The following is a 24,553-nucleotide window of genomic DNA, read 5'->3' on the forward strand; positions in this document are numbered from 1 at the left end:
TAACTATAACTACTGGAAATATGGTCTTAACTATAACTAACGAGTGGCGACCGCCGGTAGGTAGAGTGGCGACCGCCGGTAGGTAGAGAGTGGCGACCGCCGGTAGGTAGAGAGTGGCGACCGCCGGTAGGTAGAGAGTGGCGACCGCCGGTAGGTAGAGAGTGGCGACCGCCGGTAGGTAGAGAGTGGCGACCGCCGGTAGGTAGAGAGTGGCGACCGCTGGTAGGTAGAGTGGCTAGAGTGGCGACCACGGGTAGGTAGAGTGGTGACCGCCGGTAGATAGAGTGTGGCGACCGCCGGTAGGTAGAGTGTGGCGTCCGCCGGTAGGTAGAGTGTGGCGTCCGCCGGTAGGTAGAGTGTGGCGACCGCCGGTAGGTAGAGAGTGGCGACCGCCGGTAGGTAGAGAGTGGCGACCGCCGGTAGGTAGAGAGTGGCGACCGCCGGTAGGTAGAGTGGCGACCGCCGGTAGGTAGAGAGTGGCGACCGCCGGTAGGTAGAGAGTGGCGACCGCCGGTAGGTAGAGAGTGGCGACCGCCGGTAGGTAGAGAGTGGCGACCGCCGGTAGGTAGAGAGTGGCGACCGCCGGCAGGTAGAGAGTGGCGACCGCCTGTAGGTGGAGTGGCGACCGCCTGTAGGTGGAGTGGGGACCGCCTGTAGGTGGAGTGGCGACCGCCTGTAGGTGGAGTGGCGACCGCCGGTAGGTAGGTAGAGAGAACGATTAGTTATGTTGTGATTATACTTGGGTTTGTTATTGTAAACTTTATCCTTACTCTTATGTCATGAACGCCAAAGAATCTTTGCTATGTTGTTGATGTTTATGTATATTTGTTTTATAGTTGTTTGTAATAATTTCTGTGGAATGTTATTTGTACTCATTTAACTGGACCTCAATAGAATTCCAAAACATAAATCTATAAATTGAAATAAAGTTGAAGTTGAAATGTGCTGCGCTGCCTTGAAAAGCCACAAATGGACATTAGCTCGGTTTTGTAAATATCAAAAAGGATTTTGCATCGGGTTTATAATCTCTGCAAACCCAGGCCCTAATATATATAAACTCATGTTCCCAAAAATTGAAGGAGTTAAAATCTCTTGTGAAATCAGGAAGACAAAGAAAACAAAGCCAGGCGAAACCGACCCGACTCTGGGTCCGAGACCCAACTACCAAGGGAAGAATGTATATATTTGGGGGGTGTCGCACACCCCAAAGAGCCCCTGAAGCTACGCCCCTCTTCCTGAGCCCATGCTGGGCCTAGAGTTTGGTGTGACTTGGGTTTCCGACTCACGGGGGCCTGCCTGGAACACGTGCAGCCGCTGCCGGCGAGGGCCACCAGCGCTGATGTGTATTCCCCCCCCCCCCCCCCCCCCCCCAAGCCAGACAGGAGAAAACAGCTCGTTACACGCTCATCAGACTGATGTTCCAGTTCCCACTGGAGGTCAGCTGCGGGTGCAGGAGCTATGTGATGACCAGCAGATCCGTGGTGTGAATCCGGTTCTCCTTGTAACCTCCAAGAGCTGGTAGCTCAGTGTGTTATCGCACCTGCTGCTGAGCTCTCATGTGATGCGTCCGTGCCTCGGACCTCATTCCCCCTCCTGCCTGGCATCGTCAGGCGGGCACTGAGTGTAACCGCAGCCCTCCACCCGCCGCTCCAGGGCTGTTGCCAGACCCCAGGCAGGAAGGGAGGAAGGGAGGCGGGGTCTGAGAGTGTGGGGTGTTGTGATTAAGGGGGGCCAGTGGGGTGGGAGTCTGGGCTGGAAGAGGCTGATAAGAATGCTGCTGCAGACACGTGGTCTATCCTCCCAGTGAGTAAAGGAAGACGATCGACCGGCTGCAGCTGCCCAGGAGAAGAGAGGAGACAGTGGCTGCGCTGCCTCGGAGAGGGTGTCAGTGCTTGTTTATCTCTGAAGAAGGGAGGAAGCGGTGGTAGTTACCCCCTGGAGCCTATGGTGCGGAGGTGAGGAGGCGGCTCAGACACCCATGTGGGGTGGGGTGGAGTTTGTTGTTACCTTTCTTTTGGGATAAGTGGAGTGGGGGGGGGGGGGCAGTGCAAGAATGAGGAACATTTAGGAAAAGAAGGGGCGTTGGAGGGAGAAGGAAGGAAAAGAAAGGTTGGAATGGAGTTAAGTAAACGCCCATCGGGTGCATGGGGGCTCAGAAGAGGGAATGGGGGGGGGGGGTGTAGGGGCTCTGAAGAGGGTATGGCAGAGGAAGGGGGTCGAGGGGAGAGAGAGGTAGACACGCACAGGCGCGCACCAGACGCTGGGAGAGAAGTGGGTGCCTATAAAACGGGGCACCCGTAGTGGGGGCGCAAACTATCATACTCAATCTGCAATGACGACACAGGAAGTGGCGTCACAAGTAGTGAAGTCATGCCCAGATAGTAATCTTTACTTAAAAGGGCACGAGAACATGATACAGACGCAGTAAATTAACATAATCTCAAAGCAATAACAAACGATCATTTTTTTTTTGTTTTTAACTCGTATAAATGACGTGTTTTTCCACATATCGAAGGTCTAGCGTGGAACTGGCTGAAAGTGACCACATATTACAACGGACCCGTGGCACTTGTGCCGTGCATCCTCAAACTGCTCTTAGAGAATGAACACAAGGGTCTGTGTGGGTTCCGTACACTTGTTGTCAAGGTTTGTTTGTGTCCTGCGTGTGCACAGTTTACTGACGGTTCAACAATAGAAGGGTCACTCGTGCCTGCTCTCTGCCCCTCAGCTAAGAGGGTCAAAGCTAGGCCACCCCCACAAATAAAGGGGTGCTGCCAGAGGGGTGGGGTGCACTTATATCCCTAGGTCAGGTCACACAGCCATTGTTTACAGTACTAGTTGCGGGGGCACAAGGTCACACCTCTCTGATTCGGCCTAAGTCCCCTTTCTAAAAACACTGGCGGGCGGGACTCCATACCGTCCTCCGCGGCCCGGGTACGAAAATGGAACCCTGGTCTAAAAACGAAACGATTTTTACGCAATCAATTATCAAAGACTGTTTGAGGCTTGATAATTCATCATGTATACCCTGGCTGAGCTATATCTATTATTGGTTTAACCTTTTATTCGACTGTAATATCCGTTTGAACCCTGAGGCTTCAGCACTGATACCTAAGAAAGATTTAAAATTGAAGTTTCTCTCATAGAAGAATGCGGCCAGAGAGAAGCAGTCTAGAAATTTAATAACTACTGTATTTTATAGTGATTTGAATTTGAGAAAAGGTTTCCAGGCCTACCTTTCTTTTGTCACACTTAATTCTCATCGCTTTGTTTTAACTCGCATAAGGCTGGGGATTGTCCACCATTTAGTCTCATTCCCACATATGAAAATCAGATCCGATAATATGTGCCCCTGCGACAATGTTTCGAAACAAAGCTGCTGCCATTTTTTACTATTTTGTAAATTTTATAGTCATTTTAGGAAGTTTTATCTTAAACCCATCTTTTTAAAATATAATGTTCGGTCCACTAAATCTGCATTGAAGTTATTAAACTCTGGAAAGCCCTAACATTTGTTTTTTAACCGCATCTTACGTGTTAAAATGTGTATTTATAAGGAAGTCTATAATTTATCCTGTATAGCTCCCGTTGATTTGCGTATTTTGCACATCTATCATGTACTGTTAGTAACTTTTCATGTACTACAAACCCTGAGCTCTTTTCTAGATGCATATTGCACTTTAATATTATTTCTTTCTGCCTCTTTGCACTTTACATGTACAGTTTTTTGCACACTTGTCACTTTATGCGAAATTTGCACTTTATCTCTGAAGGCTTTTCTGCTTTGTATGGAAAATGGTCAAATCCATATATAAAAATATAGTGTGCATTTTGAAGAAGGCTTTTTCACACGCTATGTAATTCTATTTAATGTTTTTATTGTTTGCTTATATGGTTGTACTCTACCAACCGAATAAAAGCAATTGAAATTGAAGCCGGAGTCTGTGGCCCACAGGGGTACCTACCGGAGGGCTGGAGCTGTAGATGGGGTGGTGGGTGAGACGTACTGAATCGATCAGCTGACCATTCGTGCCCCTCTGGGTAATGGGTTGCCGGGCTTCCAGACACTGTTGTGAACGTCAGTGGGGCATTAAAGAAGGCGCATCGCAGCGCTGCTATTGGTCAAAAGCTGATCGGATTAAGGTGTTTTAAGATCCTAGGCAGAGTGGGTTTAAAGGGCGCCGCCGAGACTTCCCGAGAGAAGGGGGAGGGGCAAGACCCCTCCCAAGCATCGTGAGAAAAGTGCATGGACTCGAGACAGGCACTGTCGAGCAGGGTATTGGGTTTTAAATACCTCTTTAATAAAGGACGGGGTCACAGGAGCACCCCCCCCCCCCTCCCCCCGCCCCAGACATCTAAGAGTCGAGAAGTGCATTGAGGTTAGTAAGGAAGGGGGTTCAGACACCCCCCCCCCCCCAATATCCTGATAAAAGTGCTAAGGTTTAAAGGTCACTTTAATAAGGGGGGGGGGGGGCGCAGCCGTGGTCACCTGACCCCGCCCAGCACATCCTGGCTGAGAGGGAGGCATTGAGGGAGTAAAACGACAAGCAGATGGAAGGGATTTAACCATCATTTTACTGCGGGATTGAGACGCCTGCCACGCCCCCACCGGAAATTGCTTCATTCTGGTGAGCGAGGAAGCCCCCCCTGGAATGCACGGTGCGTGCCACGGCCGCAAAACAAGGGCAGGGTGGTGGTCAAAGGGGGAGAAGGGAGGGCTGGTGAGACCTGAGGGAAGGGGGCCTGGGCTGTGGGGCCATGGTACAGTGGGTAGGAGAGCTGGTGGGGCCCCGAGGGGAGGGGGGCTGTGGGGCCATGGTCCAGCGGGGAGGAGAGCTGGTGGGGCCTCGATGGGAGGGGGGCTGTGGGGCCATGGTCCAGCGGGGAGGAGAGCTGGTGGGGTCCTGAGGGGAGGGGGGCTGTGGGGCCATGGTCCCGCGGGGAGTAGAGCTGGTGGGGCCCGAGGGGAGGGGGCATGGGCGTGAGGGGGCCATTTATTTATGCGTTTTTATACAGCGCAGACTTTACCCGAAGGTGTCACAGCGCTTTACAATAGGAACAGTATCGTTTACATGAGGAGAAAAATGACAAGTGAGCATGTTACAAAAGCAAACGATACATTACAAGAGGAAAAGTGACAAGTGTGCAAGTTACATAAGCATACTGGATAAAAGTAGAGGTATAATACTGCAATGAGCGGCAGTCACTCCAAACACAAGAACACACTGGGAAGGCACTTCTATAGGCATGGAGAACAGAATTTCCTATAATGGAAGGACTTCCTTCAGAAAATAGAGGGCGTTAATTAAGTTTGGAAGTGTCTTTGAAGGAGGAGAGCTTTGAGGTCAGTTTTGAAGGCCTGGGAAGAGGTGGTGGTCTGGAGCTGAGGCGGCAGTGAGTTCCAGATTCTCACCGCGTTGCCTGAAAAGGATTGGGCCATCGATCTTTCCTTCTTGAGAGTGGGAGGTTCAAGCAGTACATTTTCTGCATTCCGTGATGGTCTGGAGCCTCCAGAGAGTTTCAGTTTATTCGCCAGGTAGCGAGGGGAGGAGGAGTGCAAGGCTTTGTGGGTGATACAGGCAGTCTTGTAGATAGATCTTGCGTCGATGGGAAGCCAACGGAGGGTGGATAAAATGGGTGTGATGTGGTCGCTTCTTTTGGCCCCATATATGAAACGAGCTTCTGAATGGAGAACAGATCTAAGGGGGGGGACAGGTGGGATTTGGGGAGGCCAGTAAGAAGAGAATTGCAATAGTCCAGTCTGGAAAGAACCAGCGATTGGACCAGGGTTTTAAGGTCGTGCTCCGGGAAGAAGCGACAAATCCCCCAAAGAAGGCGCAGTTGGTATCGAGCAGACTTTGCAATGGAATTGATGTGGGAGAGTAGATTGAGTCTTTTGTCGAATATGACACCAAGGGATTTTGCGCTGTCGACAATGATGGGTTTATTGTTGAGTAGATTCATCTGATCCATTCATGATTGAACTGGGGGAGGAGAAAGTGAGGAGGAGGAATTCAGTTTTGGAGGGATTCAGGATCAGTTGATGAGTTAACATCCAGTTTTGAATGGAGTCGAGAGTAGAGCTTAGGATGGGGAGATCGTGAGTGGAGGCCACCTTAAGATAGATTTGAGTGTCGTCCGCATAGAGATGATAGTGGATCCCGGATTTACTCAGGAGATTTCCCAACGGTTCTAAATATAGATTGAACAGTGTGGGTGCAAGTATAGCGCCTTGAGGGACACCTTGACTGACCGCTAAAGGAGATGAAAGACTGTTCGCTATATTGATCATTTGGGATCTATCAGAGAGGAAGGAAGCAAACCATTTGAGCACAGTGCCCTCCATGCCCATTCTCTGTTGAAGAGTGTTAAGGAGAGTGTTGTGATTGACAGTGTCAAAGGCTGCAGAAAGGTCAAGGAGAATTAGAAGACAAGACTCCCCTGAATCGAGTATCCGCAGCGCGTCATCGATCACTTGCAGCAGGGCTGTTTCAGTGCTGCAGTTTTGAATGAAGCCGGACTGGAAGTTGTCAAGAAGATCATTGTCCTTGATATGGCGAGAGAGTTGTTTCGCGACACATCTTTCTGTGATTTTCGCAAGAAAAGGTTGGTTAGTGATGGGGCGGAAGTTGTTGAGGTCGTTCGCATCAGCGGTGGGTTTTTTAAGAAGAGGGGTGACCTGCCCAGTTTAGAAAGAAACAGGAAGGGAGCCTTGACAGAGGGAGAGGTTGACCAGAGTGGTCCAATAGGAAAGAGAGTGGGTATAGAACTCCATGGCAATGGTACTAGGGATGGGGTCAAGAGAATGGTTAGAGGGCTTTGTATCGAGGATGCATTTGAGGAGGGCATCTTCAGAGATGGGGTTAAAGTTCTGCCAAATGGCTAAGGATTTGCGCTCCTCTGGAGGGGTAGAATGAATGACCTGATCCACAAGTGATTTCAATTTTTCGTCAAAGAATATTGCAAATTCCGCTGCTTTCTTTGTAGAATCCTCCAACTTGGAGGTTGGGGAGAGCAGTTTGGCTTCTTGATGAGGCCGAATCGTTTTTTGGGTCTATTTTTGGCTGAGTCGAGGAGGGTTCTGAAGTGCGACGCTTTTTCAAGGAAGATGTGCTTGTGGTACTTGGATCTTGCTGAACGCAGCGTCGCCAAGTTTTCGGTGGAGGGCGCTTGTCTCCATTGTTTCTCTAGGACTCTTAGGTACTTCCTTTCTTCATAGAGGGATTTGTTGAACCAAGGTGCTGAGGGAGGGGGCCTTTTCTTTTTGCTTTGAAGAGGAGCGACATTATTGATTTCGACTGCAAGGACTGTGAGGCATTGGGAGGTGAGTTTGTTAACATCCAGGTTGGGGTCTAGCCTTGGAAGTGATAGCAAAGCAGAATCACAGAGTACCGAGGTCAATATTTTTAGTGTTACGGAACCAAGAAGTAGCCCTCTTAGGTTGGCCAAGCGTTATAGAGTGTGATGGGTGAAGAGAGAATGGGATGAGGAGGTGGTCAGACCAGTCTACATGAATAGGGGTAGCGATGGTCAGCAAGCCTGCTTTAGAAATAACAAGGTCCAGGGTTGAACCCTTAGAGTGTGTTGTTTCAGTGCAGTGTTGGGTAAGATCGTTTGCAGAGAGGAAGGTGGCCAGCATATTCGCAGAAGAGTCTTCCAGCGAGCCCCAGTGGAGATAGAAGTCACCCACGAGGATCTGATTGTCACTTTGCGAGTATTGGTCATTGATGAAGTCAGTGAGTTCCTCCATAAACGAAGGGACGCTACCAGGCGGGCGGTAAATGGCATGGAATCTGAGGGGTGAGCGGTGGTGCAAGTGAAGCTCAAGAGATAGGCATTCAAAAGTACGGAAGGAGCTGTTAGGAAAAGCCTTAAGTTGAAAGGAGTTTCTAAAGATGACTGCAACACCTCCCCCAACTTTGTCTATTCTGTCATTTCTAAGTCTAGAGTAGCCTGTGGGTAATAGGAGATCAAACATTGAGTGAGAGGTATCGTTGAACCAGGTCTCTGTGAGGAAGAGCATGTCAATATTTTGAAGGGTGATGGTATCGGAGATTTCAAGATTGTATTTTATTGCAGTTCTGCAGTTGTGGAGCAGACAACGCAACTCTGTTGAGACTGTTTTGGTGACGGGGCACTTGGGCTATGAGGGGTGGTGGGGATATTGTACTTGTACGAGGGTGCTCGGGAGCATTTCGGTGGATGATTGGGTCTGATAGAGAAGATGATTGGAATAGTGTAGATAGTAGGGTTACTTGGAGAGGAAAGTGGAAGAAGGGTGGTGTTCGAGGACTTGTGTGAGTTTGCGATGTTTGCAGACGACTGATTATGATTGGGTATTTTGGGGTGTGGGGGCGAGGTGCATTCGTGGGTTTGGGAAGGTGTGTTTTCCAAAGGAATTGAGGTGTATGGAAAGGTGGAAGTCTTGGAGCTTAAGAGTGAAATGGTAGCTTCAAGCTGGGATATGGAGGTGATGAGAGATCCTAACCTATTTTCCAGAGAGTATAGGGCAGAGCACGGCATTTGGGTGGCTCGATGGGAGGGGGTGCAATTGGCGGTGGAGGGCAGGGAGAGGTGGGGGTGCGGGAGGGGAGTTGGGGTACAGGGTTAAGGGGTGGGGAAAGGTGGTGGTTGAGAGCGGGCGTTGGTGCATCAGAGGTGAAAGGAGAGTTGTCTTTGTTGAAGTTGTGAGAAGGATAGGAATGGAGGACTGTGGACTTGTGGGTAGGGCGGACCGGAATAACAGGCAGGGAGGCCGAATATAGTGAGCAATGTCTCTGCTTTAATCAACAGCTGAACAGATATACAACGTCAGAATGGAGGAAGGGACGGTTGACTTGGCTGGTGACCCGGGTCGGTGTGGTGGAGCCGAGGTCGATTCTTGCTTCTCCTTTTCTCCCACGGTCTCCTCGGAATGGTACTGGAGCTCCACGGAGGCTTGAAAAAGGGAGAGAAGCGTAAGGGCTTTTAATCCGAGCGATACCGTCAGAATACTTCCACCGACACCCGAGAGTGAGGGTTTACGAAGGAGGGTAGTGAGGGCGGGACGGACAGGGGCGATGGAAGAGGTAAGTAAGAGAGGGGAGGGGATAGAGGTGCAAGGTGTTGGGTAGTGATTGGAATTTATACAGTGCTCGTGAAAAGGGGGATAAGTATACAGTGTCTTAGTGCACGTGTCTCCTATGCTATGTACAGTTCTATATTTACAAGAGGGCCACGGAGAAAGGTGACGTGTACTCACGTGCCCCGCCGCAACTCTCATCCGAGTTGCGGCCGCTCTCCAGCCTCCTCCTGAGGATGCCACCAGTCTTCCGTCCAGACGTCCTCGTCCTCTTCCTTGCTTCGGGCCAGCCGGGCTATGCCGCTCTCAGTCGGGGGTTCGTCGCTCTCCGTTGTCTCCTGCCACGAGTCGGTTGCTCCGAACGCCTCTCCGTCGTTCTCGGGGCCTTTTCTACCTTCCGGGTTGTTGTCTGGCGGGTCCCTTCCGGGGTCAGGGTCGGGTGCTTCCGGGTCGATCGAGGTCGTCCAGTTTCTGCGTCCGGGATGACAGGCGAGTGTTTCCGGTTTACCCAGTCCAGGAGGCGGTACCTGCAGGGAACGAGAAAGAGAGGGTGTCCTGTGTGACCGGGACGTTAATCGACCGGGCGCGGGGGACAGGATCCCCGCGTCCGGACATCGCGGTAATGGGGTACTGGTAGCCTCCTTTCCACATCCCCTTTCCCTAGCTGTCTTTCTAGTAGGGGGGTTGGGGAATGGATACCGGGACAGATAATCAGCGTTGCCCTGTTGTAGTCCTTTCCTGTGTACGGTTTTAAATCTAAAGGGCTGTAGGGAGAGAAACCACCAAAGGACTCGGTCATTGTGACCCCTATTACGGGCCATCCATTCTAGAGGGGCATGATCGGTGTATAAAATAAATTCACGCCCCTCCAGATAGTACCTAAGGCTTTCCACTGCCCATTTAATGGCTAGGGCCTCTTTCTCTATCACTGCATAATTGACTTCTCTGGGAAAAAGTTTCCTGCTAAGGTATAGTATTGGTCGTTCGATCCCTGTCGAGTCCTTTTGGGAAAGAACAGCCCCTAAACCCTGATCAGAGGCATCAGTCTGCAGGATGAAAGTCTGGGTATAGTCCGGGCTGACTAACACCGGTTCCGAGAGTAGGGACTGTTTCAGTCGTTCAAAGGCGTGGACCACCAGGTTTGAGGGATGTCGGAGTAGGTCTTCAGTGTTCGTGGATTTCTTCAACAAGTCCGTTAAAGGGGCCGCGGTTTGGGAGAAATTCGGGATAAACCTCCTATAGTACCCTAATAAACCCAGAAAGGCACGAAGGTCCTTCCGGGTTTGGGGAAAGGGGATGGCCTGAATGGCTTTGATCTTATTGTTCTGGGGCCGTATGAGCCCTTCCCCCAACAGGTATCCGAGGTATTTCACGCTCTGGGCAGCTAGGGTGGTCTTGGAGGGGTTGATGGTAAAGCCACTGTTTCCCAGAGAGGCTACCACAGAACGTAAGTGGTGTAAGTGCTGCTCCCAATTGTCGCTATAAATGACGATGTCATCTAGGTATGCCCCGGCATACCTTAGGTGGGGTTGTAGTACCAAGTTCATGGCTCTTTGAAAGGTAGCCGGGGCACCGTGAAGCCCAAAAGGCATCACCCTAAACTGAAACAACCCCTCAGGGGTGGAAAAGGCGGTCTTGGGTTTATCTGTTTCTTTGAGGGGGATTTGCCAGTAACCCTTGCAAAGGTCCAGGGTGCTTATGTACTTGGCTTTACCTATGCGTTCCACCATTTCGTCTACGCGGGGTAAGGGATAGGTGTCGAAGGCCGATATTTTGTTCACTTCTCTAAAATCTATACAGAATCTGGTGGAGCCATCCGGCTTGGGTACTAGCACTATAGGGGAATTCCAGCTGCTATTGGAGGGCTCTATGATGCCCATTTTCAGCATTTGATTTGTCTCCTCTTTGATGATGGCTCTTCGAGCTTCCGGGATGCGGTAGGGCCGTTGTCTCACGGTTTTTCCTGGTTCCGTGTGGATGGCATGTTCGACCACGGTGGAGTGTCCTGGAAGGGAGGAAAAGACCGTTTGCACCGAGGACAGGGTCCGCCTGAGATCCTGTTTGTTAGATTCGGGGAGGTCAGGGTCAATGCACACTTCAAAGGGAGGGGGTATTGTATTAGACAGGACAGGACGGGGTCCCTCCCACTTCTTCAAGAGGTTCACGTGATATATCTGCGTGACACCTCGGGTGGGTTCCGTTTCCACTTCATAGGTAACAGGAGTCACAGCTCTTAGTACAGAAAAGGGGCCCTGCCACTGTCCTAGTAACTTGTGGTCGGAAGAAGGCAATAGCAACAGTACTAGATCGCCAGGGCTAAACTTCCGGACTTTAGTTTCCTTTGTCGTACTGCCGTTTTTGGGTGTCTTGAGCGGCTACCAGGTTTTGTCTTACAATGACCCTTATCTGTTCCAAGTGTGTCTTTAGGTTGTCCACGTACTCAGGTAAGGGTCGGGTTCTGTCGGGCTCGGCTTCCCACGCTTCCTTAGCCATATCTAAGAGTGTCCGTGGGGCTCTTCCATACAATAATTCGTATGGGGAGTATCCTGTGCTGCTTTGAGGTTTACACCTAATGGCAAACAGTGCCAGGGGAAGCATCTCCTCCCATCTTTTACTTTCGAGGCCCAAAAGCTTCTTAAGGGTTGTCTTAAGGGTGGCATTGTATCGCTCTACTAGCCCATCAGTCTGGGGGTGGTAGGCAGCTGTTCGTATTTGTTTGATGCCTAACTGGGAGCAGACTTGGCGCATCAGGGAGGACACAAAGGGGGTCCCCTGGTCAGTCAATATCTCGCGTGGGAAACCAACCCTCGAAAAAATGGATAGGAGAGCTTTGGCAATGTTTTGAGTGGTGGGGTGGCGTAAGGGTACCGCTTCCGGGAAGCGGGTGGCATAGTCCACCAGTACGAGAGCATATCTACATCCGGACCTCGAGGGAAGCAAGGGGCCTATAATGTCCATGCCCACTCTTGTGAAAGGGACATCAATGATGGGGAGGGGTTGGAGAGGAACCTTGGGGGGCCGATACCGACTATTCCGTTGGCAGACCGGGCACTCCCGGCAATACTGTTTGATCTGTCCGTGTACCCCTGGCCAGTAAAACTTATCTAGGATGGTATGACCGGTTTTTTCATCACTGAAATGCCCTCCCAGCAAATGGCTGTGTGCTAGGAACAGTACTTTCTCACGAAACAACCCAGGGATAACCAGCTGGGGAGGCTGTTGGGGTCCTCCCTTTCTGTAGAGGAGTCCGTTTTTCCGGAAGAAATAAGGACCTACATGTAGGGGATCTTCAGCATCCAGTGCACGCGCCCATGCTTCCTGCAACACCGGGTCTTCTTGTTGCGTGGCGCGGAATTCCCTGTCGGTTTCCCATGGGTGGATATCAACTTGGGCAGGAAAGGCCATAGCGAAGTCCTTCCTTTCGTTCCTCTTCTGTCTTTTGGTCTTGGATAGTTTGACCGCTGGACGGCCCGGAGGGGATTCCCGGGAAAACGGAGCTTCGGCCCACCATTTCCTCAAAGATTCGGTGGTGTCTTGAAGGAGAGGGGGTAGACCACTATAATCACTTCCCAATATCGCTTGTTCAGGGAGGTTTGGTATAAGGCCCACCGTCAACAGACTACCCATGTCTGTGGGGTTTTGGACATGGACCTGTGTGGTCGGATAGTGCTTGGTGTCGCCATGGACGCATTTAATAGCCACGGTACCGGTCACTGGACCGACCGGGTGAGGTAGTTCTTGGGGTCTTAGAACGCTTTGTCTGCAGCCGGTGTCGGCCAGGGCCATCATTCTGTGTCCTTCAATTCGCACTGGGCATCGGAACGGAGGAGGGGTGGTGTCAGCGGTGAGACATACATAGTTTTTAGCCATCCCTATGTCCATGGGCTCCTCCTTTTGAGGACAGACGCGAGCAATATGTCCGTACCCACCACAATGAAAACATTGGGGTCCAGGTGGATGGGGGCGAGGCAAGACAGGATAAGGCATGAGGGCAACAGGCTCGGGTTTCCTGACCACCTGAGGGGGTCGTGTGATCCGGGGTTGATTCCCCGGAGGGTTGCGGGAATGGTGTTCCTCCTTGGGTCGCTGGGAGTCCTGGGCTCTGCTGTAGGCGCTTGCTATTTCCACCGCACTGTCGAGCGTTAGTCGTGAATGTTGGCGTACCCACTTCTGGGTGGCAGGATATAATGAAGCCAGGAACTGCTCCAAGTATATTTTGGCTAGAATGTCTTCCTTAGTGGCTGTAGCCGACTTCAACCACCGATTGGCCAGATCTTGAATACGGAAAGCCAGAGCCCTAGGAGTTTCTTGGGGTCCTTCCCTTGCTTGACGGAGTCGGACCCTATATGTCTCGTCGTCTATCCCTAGTCGTTCCAGTATGCAGGTCTTGATGTCGGCGTATGGTGTTTGTCCCTGGATATTAGCCTGCTGGTAGGCGGCCTGTAGCTCTCCGGTCAATAGGGGACCTAAGTAGTGGCCCCACCGGTTTTCGGGCCAGGCCGCTGCCTGGGCTAGGCGCTCAAAGTTCGTGAAGAAGTAGTCGGGGTCCTCTCCAGGTACATACTTCTGTACCACGACTGAGGGCAGGGAGGTGACGGGTCTTTGTTGCCCCATGACAGTGGTGAGTTTCTCGAGGGCTTGGTCCTGCGCGGTACCCTGGCCTTTCAGCACGTCATGCAGCTGCCCCCTATCGTCTTCCGCTGTCTTGAGGAATCTCTCCATCATCTTCCCCAGTTGCTCCTGGCATTCTGCCAATTGTTTGACTGCGGCCTCCATGCCTCCGGACGATCCCACTTCTGACACCACTTGTGGACTTGTGGGTAGGGCGGACCGGAATAACAGGCAGGGAGGCCGAATATAGTGAGCAATGTCTCTGCTTTAATCAACAGCTGAACAGATATACAACGTCAGAATGGAGGAAGGGACGGTTGACTTGGCTGGTGACCCGGTCGGTGTGGTGGAGCCGAGGTCGATTCTTGCTTCTCCTTTTCTCCCACGGTCTCCTCGGAATGGTACTGGAGCTCCACGGAGGCTTGAAAAAGGGAGAGAAGCGTAAGGGCTTTTAATCCGAGCGATACCGTCAGAATACTTCCACCGACACCCGAGAGTGAGGGTTTACGAAGGAGGGTAGTGAGGGCGGGACGGACAGGGGCGATGGAAGAGGTAAGTAAGAGAGGGGAGGGGATAGAGGTGCAAGGTGTTGGGTAGTGATTGGAATTTATACAGTGCTCGTGAAAAGGGGGATAAGTATACAGTGTCTTAGTGCACGTGTCTCCTATGCTATGTACAGTTCTATATTTACAAGAGGGCCACGGAGAAAGGTGACGTGTACTCACGTGCCCCGCCGCAACTCTCATCCGAGTTGCGGCCGCTCTCCAGCCTCCTCCTGAGGATGCCACCAGTCTTCCGTCCAGACGTCCTCGTCCTCTTCCTTGCTTCGGGCCAGCCGGGCTATGCCGCTCTCAGTCGGGGGTTCGTCGCTCTCCGTTGTCTCCTGCCACGAGTCGGTTGCTCCGAACGCCTCTCCGTCGTTCTCGGGGCCTTTTCTACCTTCCGGGTTGTTGTCTGGCGGGTCCCTTCCGGGGTCAGGGTCGGGTGCTTCCGGGTCGATCGAGGTCGTCCAGTTTCTGCGTCCGGGATGACAGGCGAGTGTTTCCGGTTTACCCAGTCCAGGAGGCGGTACCTGCAGGGAACGAGAAAGAGAGGGTGTCCTGTGTGACCGGGACGTTAATCGACCGGGCGCGGGGGACAGGATCCCCGCGTCCGGACATCGCGGTAATGGGGTACTGGTAGCCTCCTTTCCACAAGGACATAATTAGGGGGAGATAGGTGAGGAACGAGGCGGTGGTGCGTAAAGAGAGGGGAATGTGTGGAGTCATAGAAAGGGAGGGGGTTTGGGAGGAAGAGAGGGGAGGGGGTTGGAGAGGTCCTGTAAGCTAGGTGAGGTGGATGTGAGGGAACGGGCACCTGGCAGAGTGAGGGGGGTTGGGCGATAGGGTAGTTGAAGAAAGAAAGTGGTTCTGCTAGGTCCGAGGGAGGAAAAGAGAAAGGGTTACCAAGGGGGATAGGAGGTAGAACAGCATTCCTGGAGAAGTGGGGGGGGGGGAGAAGAAAGATTCAAAGGGTTTGTGAAGAATTTGGGGTACATGGCGATGGGAGGAGGGGGTAGAAAAGAGAAGAGGAGGGAATAGGAGGAACGTAAGGAAAGTTAACTTGGAGAGTAGATTGGAGGAGAGGTGGATTAAATAGGGGAGAGGAGATAAAATTGTAGTCCCTGGACGGTGCAGATTGGACAAGGAGCGTATTAGCTAGAGGTAAGGCTGTTGTGATGGGGGGGCACACTGTTTGGGGGAAGAATGGGAGAGGAGGGAACAGGGTAGGGGGGAAGAGGGTCGACCTGTGCCTCCCGAGGGTGCAGGCTATTGGAGTGTAGGAGGAGTGGGGAGGAGAGCTTGTGGGGCCCCGAGGAGAGGGGCCTAGGCTGGGTGGAGGAGAGATAGTTGGATAGTGAAGAGAGCTGTGGTGTGGTCTGAATGTGGGGGGGGGTGAGGGACCATGGTTAAGCGGGGGGCTAGGATGGCGCTTTAGAAAAAGCGCACATATGTATGCAGGACTCCAGGGATGATGAGACGTGGTTCGGTAGGGAGAGGTGGTCCAGCTATGATGAGAGGTAATTTGGCACAGAGGAGAAGTGTTCTGGTAATGAGAGGTGGTCCGGTGAGGAGCGGTGGTCCAGTAATGAGCGGTGGTCCAGTAAGGAGAGGTGGTCCGGTAGGGAGAGGTGGTCCAGCTGTGATGAGAGGTAATTTGGTGCAGAGGAGAAGTGTTCTGGTAATGAGAGGTGGTCCCGGTAATCCCGGTAATGAGAGGTGGTCCCGGTAATGAGAGGTGGTTCCGGTAAGGACAGGTGGTTCCGTGGGGAGAGGTGGTCCGGTGGTTGTCTGGTGGGGAGAGGTGGTCTGGTGGGGAGAGGTGGTCTGGTGGGGAGAGGTGGTCTGGTGGGGAGAGGTGGTCTGGTGGGGAGAGGTGGTCCGGTGGGGAGAGGTGGTCCGGTATGGAGAGGTGGTCCAGTTAGGAGCTGTGGTCCAGTTAGGAGCTGTGGTCCAGTTAGGAGCTGTGGTCCAGTTAGGAGCTGTGGTCTAGTTAGGAGCTGTGGTCTAGTTAGGAGCTGTGGTCTAGTTAGGAGCTGTGGTCTAGTTAGGAGACTTGGTCCGGTAAAGAGCGGTGGTCCGGTGGGGAGGGTAGAGGTGGTCCGATAGGGAGAGGTGATCAGCCCCACTGACCCTGGCTTCCACTTGACCAAAGTCTTTTTGGGAAAATCTTACCTTCTGTTCAAGAGTAATGCTGTCCAACATAACATGCATGTGTAATGCCACCTGAGTGACAACTTCAAACCCTCCCCATCACACCCTGGCTTCTGTGTCCCACTGTAGGCAAGGCTTGCGCAGGTCCATCGCCCAGGGGTCACTGGGGTGAGCGGTCACTACTTCAGTGGCCACTGCACCTACAAGGTAGTTTAACATGCATGTTACCCCTCCTGCAATATATGAGGCACAGAGTCAAGACTGATTTGCATATGGCTGGGTCCTAACTGGAATGGCATGGTGAGCAAAAAACGACGGATTTAGGCCCAGATCTCTGTACTGGGGTGAATGTATGACATTGTTCTGCATTCTGTCCATCAACTGTTGTTAGGTCTCGCCTGAGACAGCGCTTTAGCGCTGCTCTGGCGAGACTTATAGTAAGCGACTTTTGGAAGTGGAAACGAGTGCGTTTCAGGCCGCCAACTACAGTGCATGTGCTCCGGGCGCGCGCACCATTTGGCAGCCTGAAAGCATTCGTTTTCTTTCACCTTCATGGCCGCTTTGATGTTTGATCGCGATTGCGATCACTTTCACTTTCGCGTCCGCTTGTACTTCGTTTGTTACACGGTACGTCTTATTTAATTTGTAAGCACTAATTTCTTCAATGCGTTTCTCCTACTGCAGGCAAGGCATGCTTTCCTCCAACATTCAGCGCGCCATGCGCTTTACAGTCTGTCACGCGCATACGTTTTAAATACACGGACGCCGCTATGTGTTTCAGTATGGTGCCCGCTTTGATGTTTTTAAAACATTTAAATACTATGGCGCCCGCTTCACATACATCACATAGTTACTTTTATTTTTAAAACATGTAGGGGGGATGCTCAGAGCGCACGCTTTGCGGGATGTTATTTTTATTTAATTAAACTTTCAAGCGCTTCGTGCGATATTACTTGTATTTTTTTTTTAACATACTCAGCGCAGCGCTGGATTTATTTGACGTTCCAGGGCAGGTGCTTTGAACATTGCTTAGCGAGCCGTCCGTGCAATAAAATAGTGTTTGGTTCACAAACATGACTTCAGCCACACAGACTGAACTGTAGCTTGTTTACTATATGTCGAGGAAACGTTTCATTATTTGACCCCTATTTGCATAGGAACAGTCATGGCTGCGTGCAGCTATGTTTTCATTTTGGTTATATATATGGCTGCGGTGAACGGCGTAGAAACATGCCAGTTTCGCGCAACAGTATGCTAACATCTACAAATTGCCTTAGTGATGTCAATCGGACTCTCCTTTTTCACCGTCATACGAGGGGAAGAAATATATGTTACCTTTGCAGCATTTCTGCCCTAAAGTATTGCACCGTTTTACCTAGCCACTAGTTACATTACACAAACAAAACGTTAGCGTTTTTTTTTTAAAGACAGGCTATGACTCAAACCTGCTTCGGTGCACTAATCGGAATAGCAAAAATTTAGTTAGGCGGTATACTATGGTGAACATTGAATTTTAGCTTAAACGTTTTATTTATTATCGTTTATTTATTACATATGCCTCACACGTTTAAACCTTAGTGCTTTATTTAGGTGCACACAGGGGCTTCTGCTAGCAAGATATATATTTAACAGCCTACTACATCACAAGCTGGGGGTGTTGTGGATTTTAAGCATTGAATGATATTGTACTGCTTAATTTGTGCCGAAGAGATACTGGGTTTTTGAAAGTTCAAAGCTTTACCCGGTACATTTGTAGAAAATGTATAAACTAATTCTTGCTAAAGAGGTTTGGTTAACTTTTGCGAGATGTACATCAAATGCTTTTATTTTAGATAGTTGCCGGCCTGCCGATGGTGTGAACACAAATTTACCGTCCTGCTGTGCTGGTTTGACATCCCACAGATGCTGCCTACGAATAGATTGCGATCTGTCTCGCTCTGCTTCTTAGCGCTTCATTAGCCTGACATTGTTTCCTTTCTCAAGTGTAGATTTTCACTCTGAAAACATCACACTCTAGCAGACTTTCTGTCTGCTTTTAGCCCCCGAAAACCACGTCTTCAGACGGAACACTTTAGGCTTTAGCCTTTAGCGGGGGTTCGAATGATGTCTACAATTATAGCATGGTGAGGTACTGCTGTGACTTGAGCCTGCTCCCTTCCAAATTTAAAGTTGGCATCTTTGGTCTTATGATACAAATTTGACCCTAAGAACTCAAACATTTAAATTATTTTTACAACAAACGATTACTTTTTTTAAACGTATTTTTGTGCAGGCATTACATTTATTACGAAGCCAATACTCGTGTGTTTTGGGGTAACTGAATCAAACTAATGTACGTCTTTTTAAAAGTGTAGTGCACTACAAGTTGGTTTTGGACGGGGAGGTGGTGTTTTTGAGCATGTAACACTATCTTACGGCTTTATTTTTAATCACAGGCAATTCATCTGGCTGTGAACAATGTGTCAATGAAACCTCCGAGTGGCAGTTTGCCTCTCTGCGGTTATTTTCTGCCGCTGTGCTGTTATCGGCTGTGCCTCTATTCAGCGCCAGTTGTTCTGTTCCAACAACTGGATACACTTAGCATGTACTGCACAGCCAACTTCTTCAAAGTGCAGCTCCCCACCAATAGCAGTGTTCTTAAATCGTGACGACGTATCAGTAAACAGTCACACCTTTCTGCCAGCTGATTACAATGTTTGCAAGTGTGATTATTCGTTCTGTGCCATAGAATGTGATTCATTTCATTTTCGTTTGCTTCCCATGTAACAGTGTAAAGAACTCTGCTTGTTAAACTTCGTACATCAACCTCGCACCAAACTCAATTATTTAAAAGCCTGATTGACATCGGAGTGTTTCCTTTGTCAGCAGCACAGCACACACTAAAAAACACTGCGTCTGAAAACATAAAGAGTGGGGCGTATTACAGTTTTGCGAAGAAACCCCGTGTGGTGTGATCAATAAATGTCGAAACCATAAAAGGCTCGATCATACATGTGCCATATCGACGACACTGTACCTACCACCGCGAGAGCGCCGTAAATTGCGCCCGTCAATCTCCCCCACCCCCTGCTCTCACTAAAACATTCAGCTTGTTTCGGACGGAGATACACCTGCCCCTAACCCACCACTGAATAGCGATGCAAAATATATATATCACTTTATATGCAAATAACGACAGGGAAGTGCCCTAGACCAGTGTTTCCCAAACTGGGGTCCGAGGACCCCCAGGGGTCCGTGGCACATTCCCAGGGGGTCCGAAGGCAACAATTTTAAAAGCACGTCAAAGATCTTTGTGAAATTAGCAGTTTTCGAGCGACTAAAAAAGTGTCCGGAAAATGCCAGTGATTAATGTACCTGCTGGAGAGAGATCAGAGTTTTGTCCAGTGGCAACTTTGACTTATCTCATGTGACAAAGAGAGTTAATATGCCTACTGCAAAGAACGCGTACCATGCATTTTAAAAAACAGTATTTTATGTGCATAGGTCAATGGTTTACTGATTTTGTCACAGAGATTCTTTCGTCACTGTGCAATTCATAAGGGACAATCGTAATCTAGCAGTGTCCTATAAGCTGTCATCAAAGAGCTGCTTGCAAACTGCATGGTAAAAGTTAGCAACATATGTTTATTCCCAGTCTATCATTATCCTGATGCTGCTATGTTCCCACTTCCTGCACATGAACAATTTTGTAATGCTGTTTTGTCACTTCTATGTGTGCTGCCTAATGCAGCACACATGGAAGTGACAACACTTCATTTTTAGTAAAGATTGTTTATGTGCAGGAAGGGTCACCTTCCTGAACATAAACAATCAAAGGTGGTTTGCTTTTTCCGTTGGAAAAAGCAAAAACGAGGAGAAATAAGGCATTTCTCCTCATTTCGCAAAGTTAAGACCAGGTTTTTCATGGTATTAATTCTGGTGCTGTCTCCTATTTAAGCTGACCTTGTAAATAAAGGGCAGCGTTAAAATCAATGGGTGTCGGAGTGAAACGCCCACTGCAACTCCCACTGCCCACCTTTTTCACGCTAAGCATTGCGTGAAAGGGGGCCTTATTTACAAGGGAGCGTTAAGCCACAATAAGTGGCTTAACGCTGCCTTGTAAATAAGGTGAAGCCCCTATTGCCACAGGAACATCGCTAAAAGTGACGTTCCCATGGCGATAGGGACTTGTAAATATGCCCCTGAAATCCTTAGTAATTAGAGTATTTGTTTTGTGTGCACACGTGTTTTTTTATTTTTTTATTACTGTTTTAAATGCTTGAAATTTAAATCCTACAAATTGCTTGGGGGTCCCCGGCTTTCAGTGGTGACTCAATGGGGGTCCTCAGGAGTCAAAAGTTTGGGAACCACTGCCCTAGACTGTGCGAACTGGAGGTAGGAGACTCTGGATGGCCACAGACCCCCCCCTCGTCCAACCAACCCCACCACGACACTTCAGCCTCCGGAGTTATGCCAAGTTCTCATTTTTTAAACTTCGTACATCACCCTCACACTGAACTCATTATTTAAAAGCCTGATTGGCATCGGAGGGTTTCCTTTGTCAGCAGCACAGCACACACTAAAAAAAGAAGCATTTGCAATGCAATACGTCTCGCATTACTGAAAGTTTGAGCTATTGTTGTTGCATTATTATATGCAAAGCCAATAGCTCAAACATTCAGTAATGCGAGACCTATTGCATTGCAAATGCTTGTTTTTCCATTTGTCACCCCGAGTGGGACGGGTATGCCCAGACGTGGGTCCCGTGCTCTCCATGCCACTGGAATCAAGCTATCTTGGCTGAAGAGGGGTGAAGCCCCAAAACCGGTCCTAGGATGCTTGTTTCCAGTCCAGGGAGGACCTGGCTTGGCAGTTCGGCCTGGACTGTTCCCATGAGGCACAGAGTCAAGACTGATTTGCATATGGCTGGGTTCTAACTGGAATGGCATGGTGAGCAAAAAAAACATGGATTTAGGCCCAGATCTCTGTACTGGGGTGAATGTATGACATTGTTCTGCATTCTGTCCATCAACTGCTGTTTTTGCATTTGTCACCCCGAGTGGGACGGGTATGCTCAGACGTGAGTCCTGTGCTCTCCATGCCACTGGAATCAAGCTATCCTGGCTGAAGAGGGGTGAAACCCCGAAACCGGTCCTAGGATGCTTGTTTCCAGTCCAGGGAGGACCTGGCTTGGCAATTCGGGCTGGACTGTTCCCATGAGGCACAGGGTCAAGACTGATTTGCATATGGCTGGGTTCTAACTGGAATGGCATGGTGAGCAAAAAAACAATGGATTTAGGCCCAGATCTCTGTACTGGGGTGAATGTATGACATTGTTCTGCATTCTGTCCACCAACTGCTGTTTTTGCATTCCTGTGTTCACCACATGTGATGAAAACGTGCCCTTGTGATGCCCCTTAGATTGAGAGGCTGTCGACGAAGAATCGTGCCAGGAGCTTTCGCAGCATTCGGGGTGTTTCCGGCCAGTCGTCACTCACTCGTCACTCCCTCCTGACGTCCGTCGTTTTGCTGCTGTTTGTAGGGTCACGTCCGAGGACGTCAGTTACAATAGGGCTCAGGAATATTCCTCTGCGCGGCTGGCGCCGATGCTGGCATCGGGTGACCTATCCTTCTGTATTGTGATTTGCCAATGCTTTGCTACATTTACTCACCCTATGCTGGGTGTGCCATCTCCTTGGACTTCGGTTGTGAAACGGGCTATAAAGTGATGTATTTTTTGGGGTGAACGAGTTTTCGCCCTCTGAGTCCCCAACTTTAGAGGGGAACCCCCTTGTCGGTTCTTATGCGTTGGACTTTTCTTTGCTGGGGCAATATATGAAGTCGGATTCACATTTCCAGGGCATGCCCTATTCATTATGTGTTGATGAGCAGCCTACGCAGCACAGAACTCTATTGCACTGAAAAGTTATCAGCGTAATCTGCTGAAATGGAATAACTTTTTTCCATATCAGCTCATAGTGCACATCTGTGACACACATACACGGAGGTTCTCACACAGACTAACACGCACATCATTCGCTAAAACTGATTTTTACAAATGCAATATCCAAGCTATACTTTAAATGTATGTGTTTACCCTGATGATTAGTGGCATCCCCCTCCACTCTCAGCCTGACAACAGGCACTCGGCACCCAATGTCATCATTTCCCATGTTTCATACAGCCCCGTTATGACTGCAAGAGAAAGGTGCACAAACGTTTCTTGAATTCATACCAATTTGGGATTGTGTGGGTAGCGCTACCTGCTGACTGCCCAAAAGTCAAAGGAGTCCTAACCAGAAAGTTCCTTGAGCTATTATTTTGTTTCACTAGCAAATGTTCTGAAACTGCTGTCGCCATGATTGCCAAACTACGACAGGACGCCTGTTTCACCTCGAGGTTTGTGCTGTAATCACCCGGATCTCTAGGTGGCGAAGCAGAAGAGTGTAAATAGCAAATCTCAGCAGGTTTGGTTTCAATCGAGGCATTATCGGTACTGGCCGCCATCTAGGATCATCTGTCAATGCACACATTCACGGCTCCTTTCGTAGCCAGCAGGGGTGCAACGAGAGCCAAATTTCAGTGGGGGGCCCACTAATAATTTCGGTGGGGGGGATGCAGATTCTTCCAGCAATATGTGTGTAGATGCAGGGGCTCTAAGAAGGGGTGAAAACACAACAAAGCCTCGTTAGCAAGTAAATGGCCTTTCAAAGACCTGTGAGGTACTCGGGTGCGGCTGCAATGAGACAGTCGCCAGAAGCTGCCTCGGCCCGGGATGAGACACGAGGGAGGAGGGGGCCTGGGGGGGGGGGGGGGGGGGTGGTTGCTGAAGCCCTTTGAGCTCCATGGACGTTGCGCTCCTGACTGCTGTTTCTGGCGAGACTGGCTATGCCTGTCCAAACAACGTTGCTACACGTTCGTAATGTAAGCCTTGCTACTGCCCCACAGTACCGGTACTCTCCCTGGCCAAGGAGAAGTTCTGGTCCTGAAGGTGGAACAATTTGGAAGTGCCGGTACTCAGTACCGGTGAGTACCGGCCCATTTAAAGCACTGGTCACAGTCCTGACTGTAGGGTGTGGAAGAGATGGGTTAGTTTCCTCATCGTCCACTCCCAGGTCACCGCCATTACCACACACCTCCAGAAGACCGGCGCATTGGTCATTGGCCTGCAGTCGGCCAAGATCTTTGTCCAGCAGGAGTCGTTTCTCACTGAGGGGCGAGGAAGGTGCATTTCAGTGACACAGGAGCGGTGCTTGATGGAAGAGAGGCCTTCCTCGCCGTGGTCGCGTCCACGCAGCTGTGGGGCAAGCATGGGTCCACGTGGCATCTGCACACTTTTTGGGGGGGTGGGGGGAGGGGGTTTGCCAAGTTCAGAACCTCCACTCTTCCCGACTGTGCGAAGAGGGTTCGATGGGAGGGGGGAAGCGAGGCCCTTCTGGGAAGTCGTTGAGAGAGTAACACATTTGAGCAATTTTGGAATCACAGAGGTGTTCGTGTTTGGGAAGAACAGTTCACTGTTTTGAAATTGTTGTCTGAATATTTAACATAAATGTAAAATATTTTCTTCATCTTATTGCTGCCGCCTAAACCTACATGTGCTGACACCGCGACAAGAGTTTACATTGTTTGTTTTTGTGACTGTTGTTTTTAGCTATAATTATAACCGTACGGGTTTTTCGTATTCTGTTATTTCATTTAATGACTTTCTCAACGCGGACTGGTAGTTTCTCATCGCCAGCGGTCGCGAGCATACGCGACCGCTAGCAATGAGAAACCTCACCTCCCTGTGTTGAGAATCTCGCCGGCAGTTTTTATTTCCACACTCGCGATCGGCAACTTGATGTTGCTGATTGCGAATGAGGAAAAAGTCTCGCCGGGATGTTATTTTGCTCGCTTGCCGTCGCCAACTTGACGTTGAGGGTCGCGAGCAAGCAAAAAATACCCACTACGCGTTTTTTGCACTGTGCTACGTGCAATTCGCGTAGCATGTAGTTGCGCAAACTACGCGAGCGTAGCGTAGTCCTACGCCCAGGGTTAGTCTAGAGAAGACCAAACACGTTGGCTGTCCCATACTACTCTGGCTGTACACACATCTTACTGAGACATCTTCTAGGAGTTTGAAATGTGTATTGTTTACATTATAAAAATGTTTTGCACCTTTTTGTTTGCTAATAAAACGTTTTTGAATATACAACTAAAGATTGGATAT

The 24,553-nt window shown here is 50.0% G+C and overlaps 1 protein-coding gene across 9 annotated transcripts in view; it reads left to right on the plus strand.

Moving 5' to 3' along the window:
* Positions 1-24,553, plus strand: part of SLC43A3 (solute carrier family 43 member 3) — a 523,038-nt gene that overhangs the window by 321,693 nt on the left and 176,792 nt on the right. Inside the window, exon 1 of one of the 9 annotated variants that reach the window (XM_085651426.1) lies at positions 1,797-1,955. The exons of 5 other annotated variants lie outside the window; for them this stretch is intronic. The gene's annotated coding sequence lies outside the window, so the exon portion shown is untranslated. Of the gene's footprint in view, positions 1-1,796; positions 1,956-4,627; positions 4,660-24,553 lie in introns of those variants that run through there. 3 more of the 9 variants (XM_085651430.1, XR_014981068.1, XM_085651431.1) reach the window with 3 other exon arrangements.

This window comes from Triturus cristatus, chromosome 4_1, assembly GCF_964204655.1.
Source record: "Triturus cristatus chromosome 4_1, aTriCri1.1, whole genome shotgun sequence".
Taxonomy (NCBI): Eukaryota; Metazoa; Chordata; class Amphibia; order Caudata; family Salamandridae; genus Triturus; species Triturus cristatus.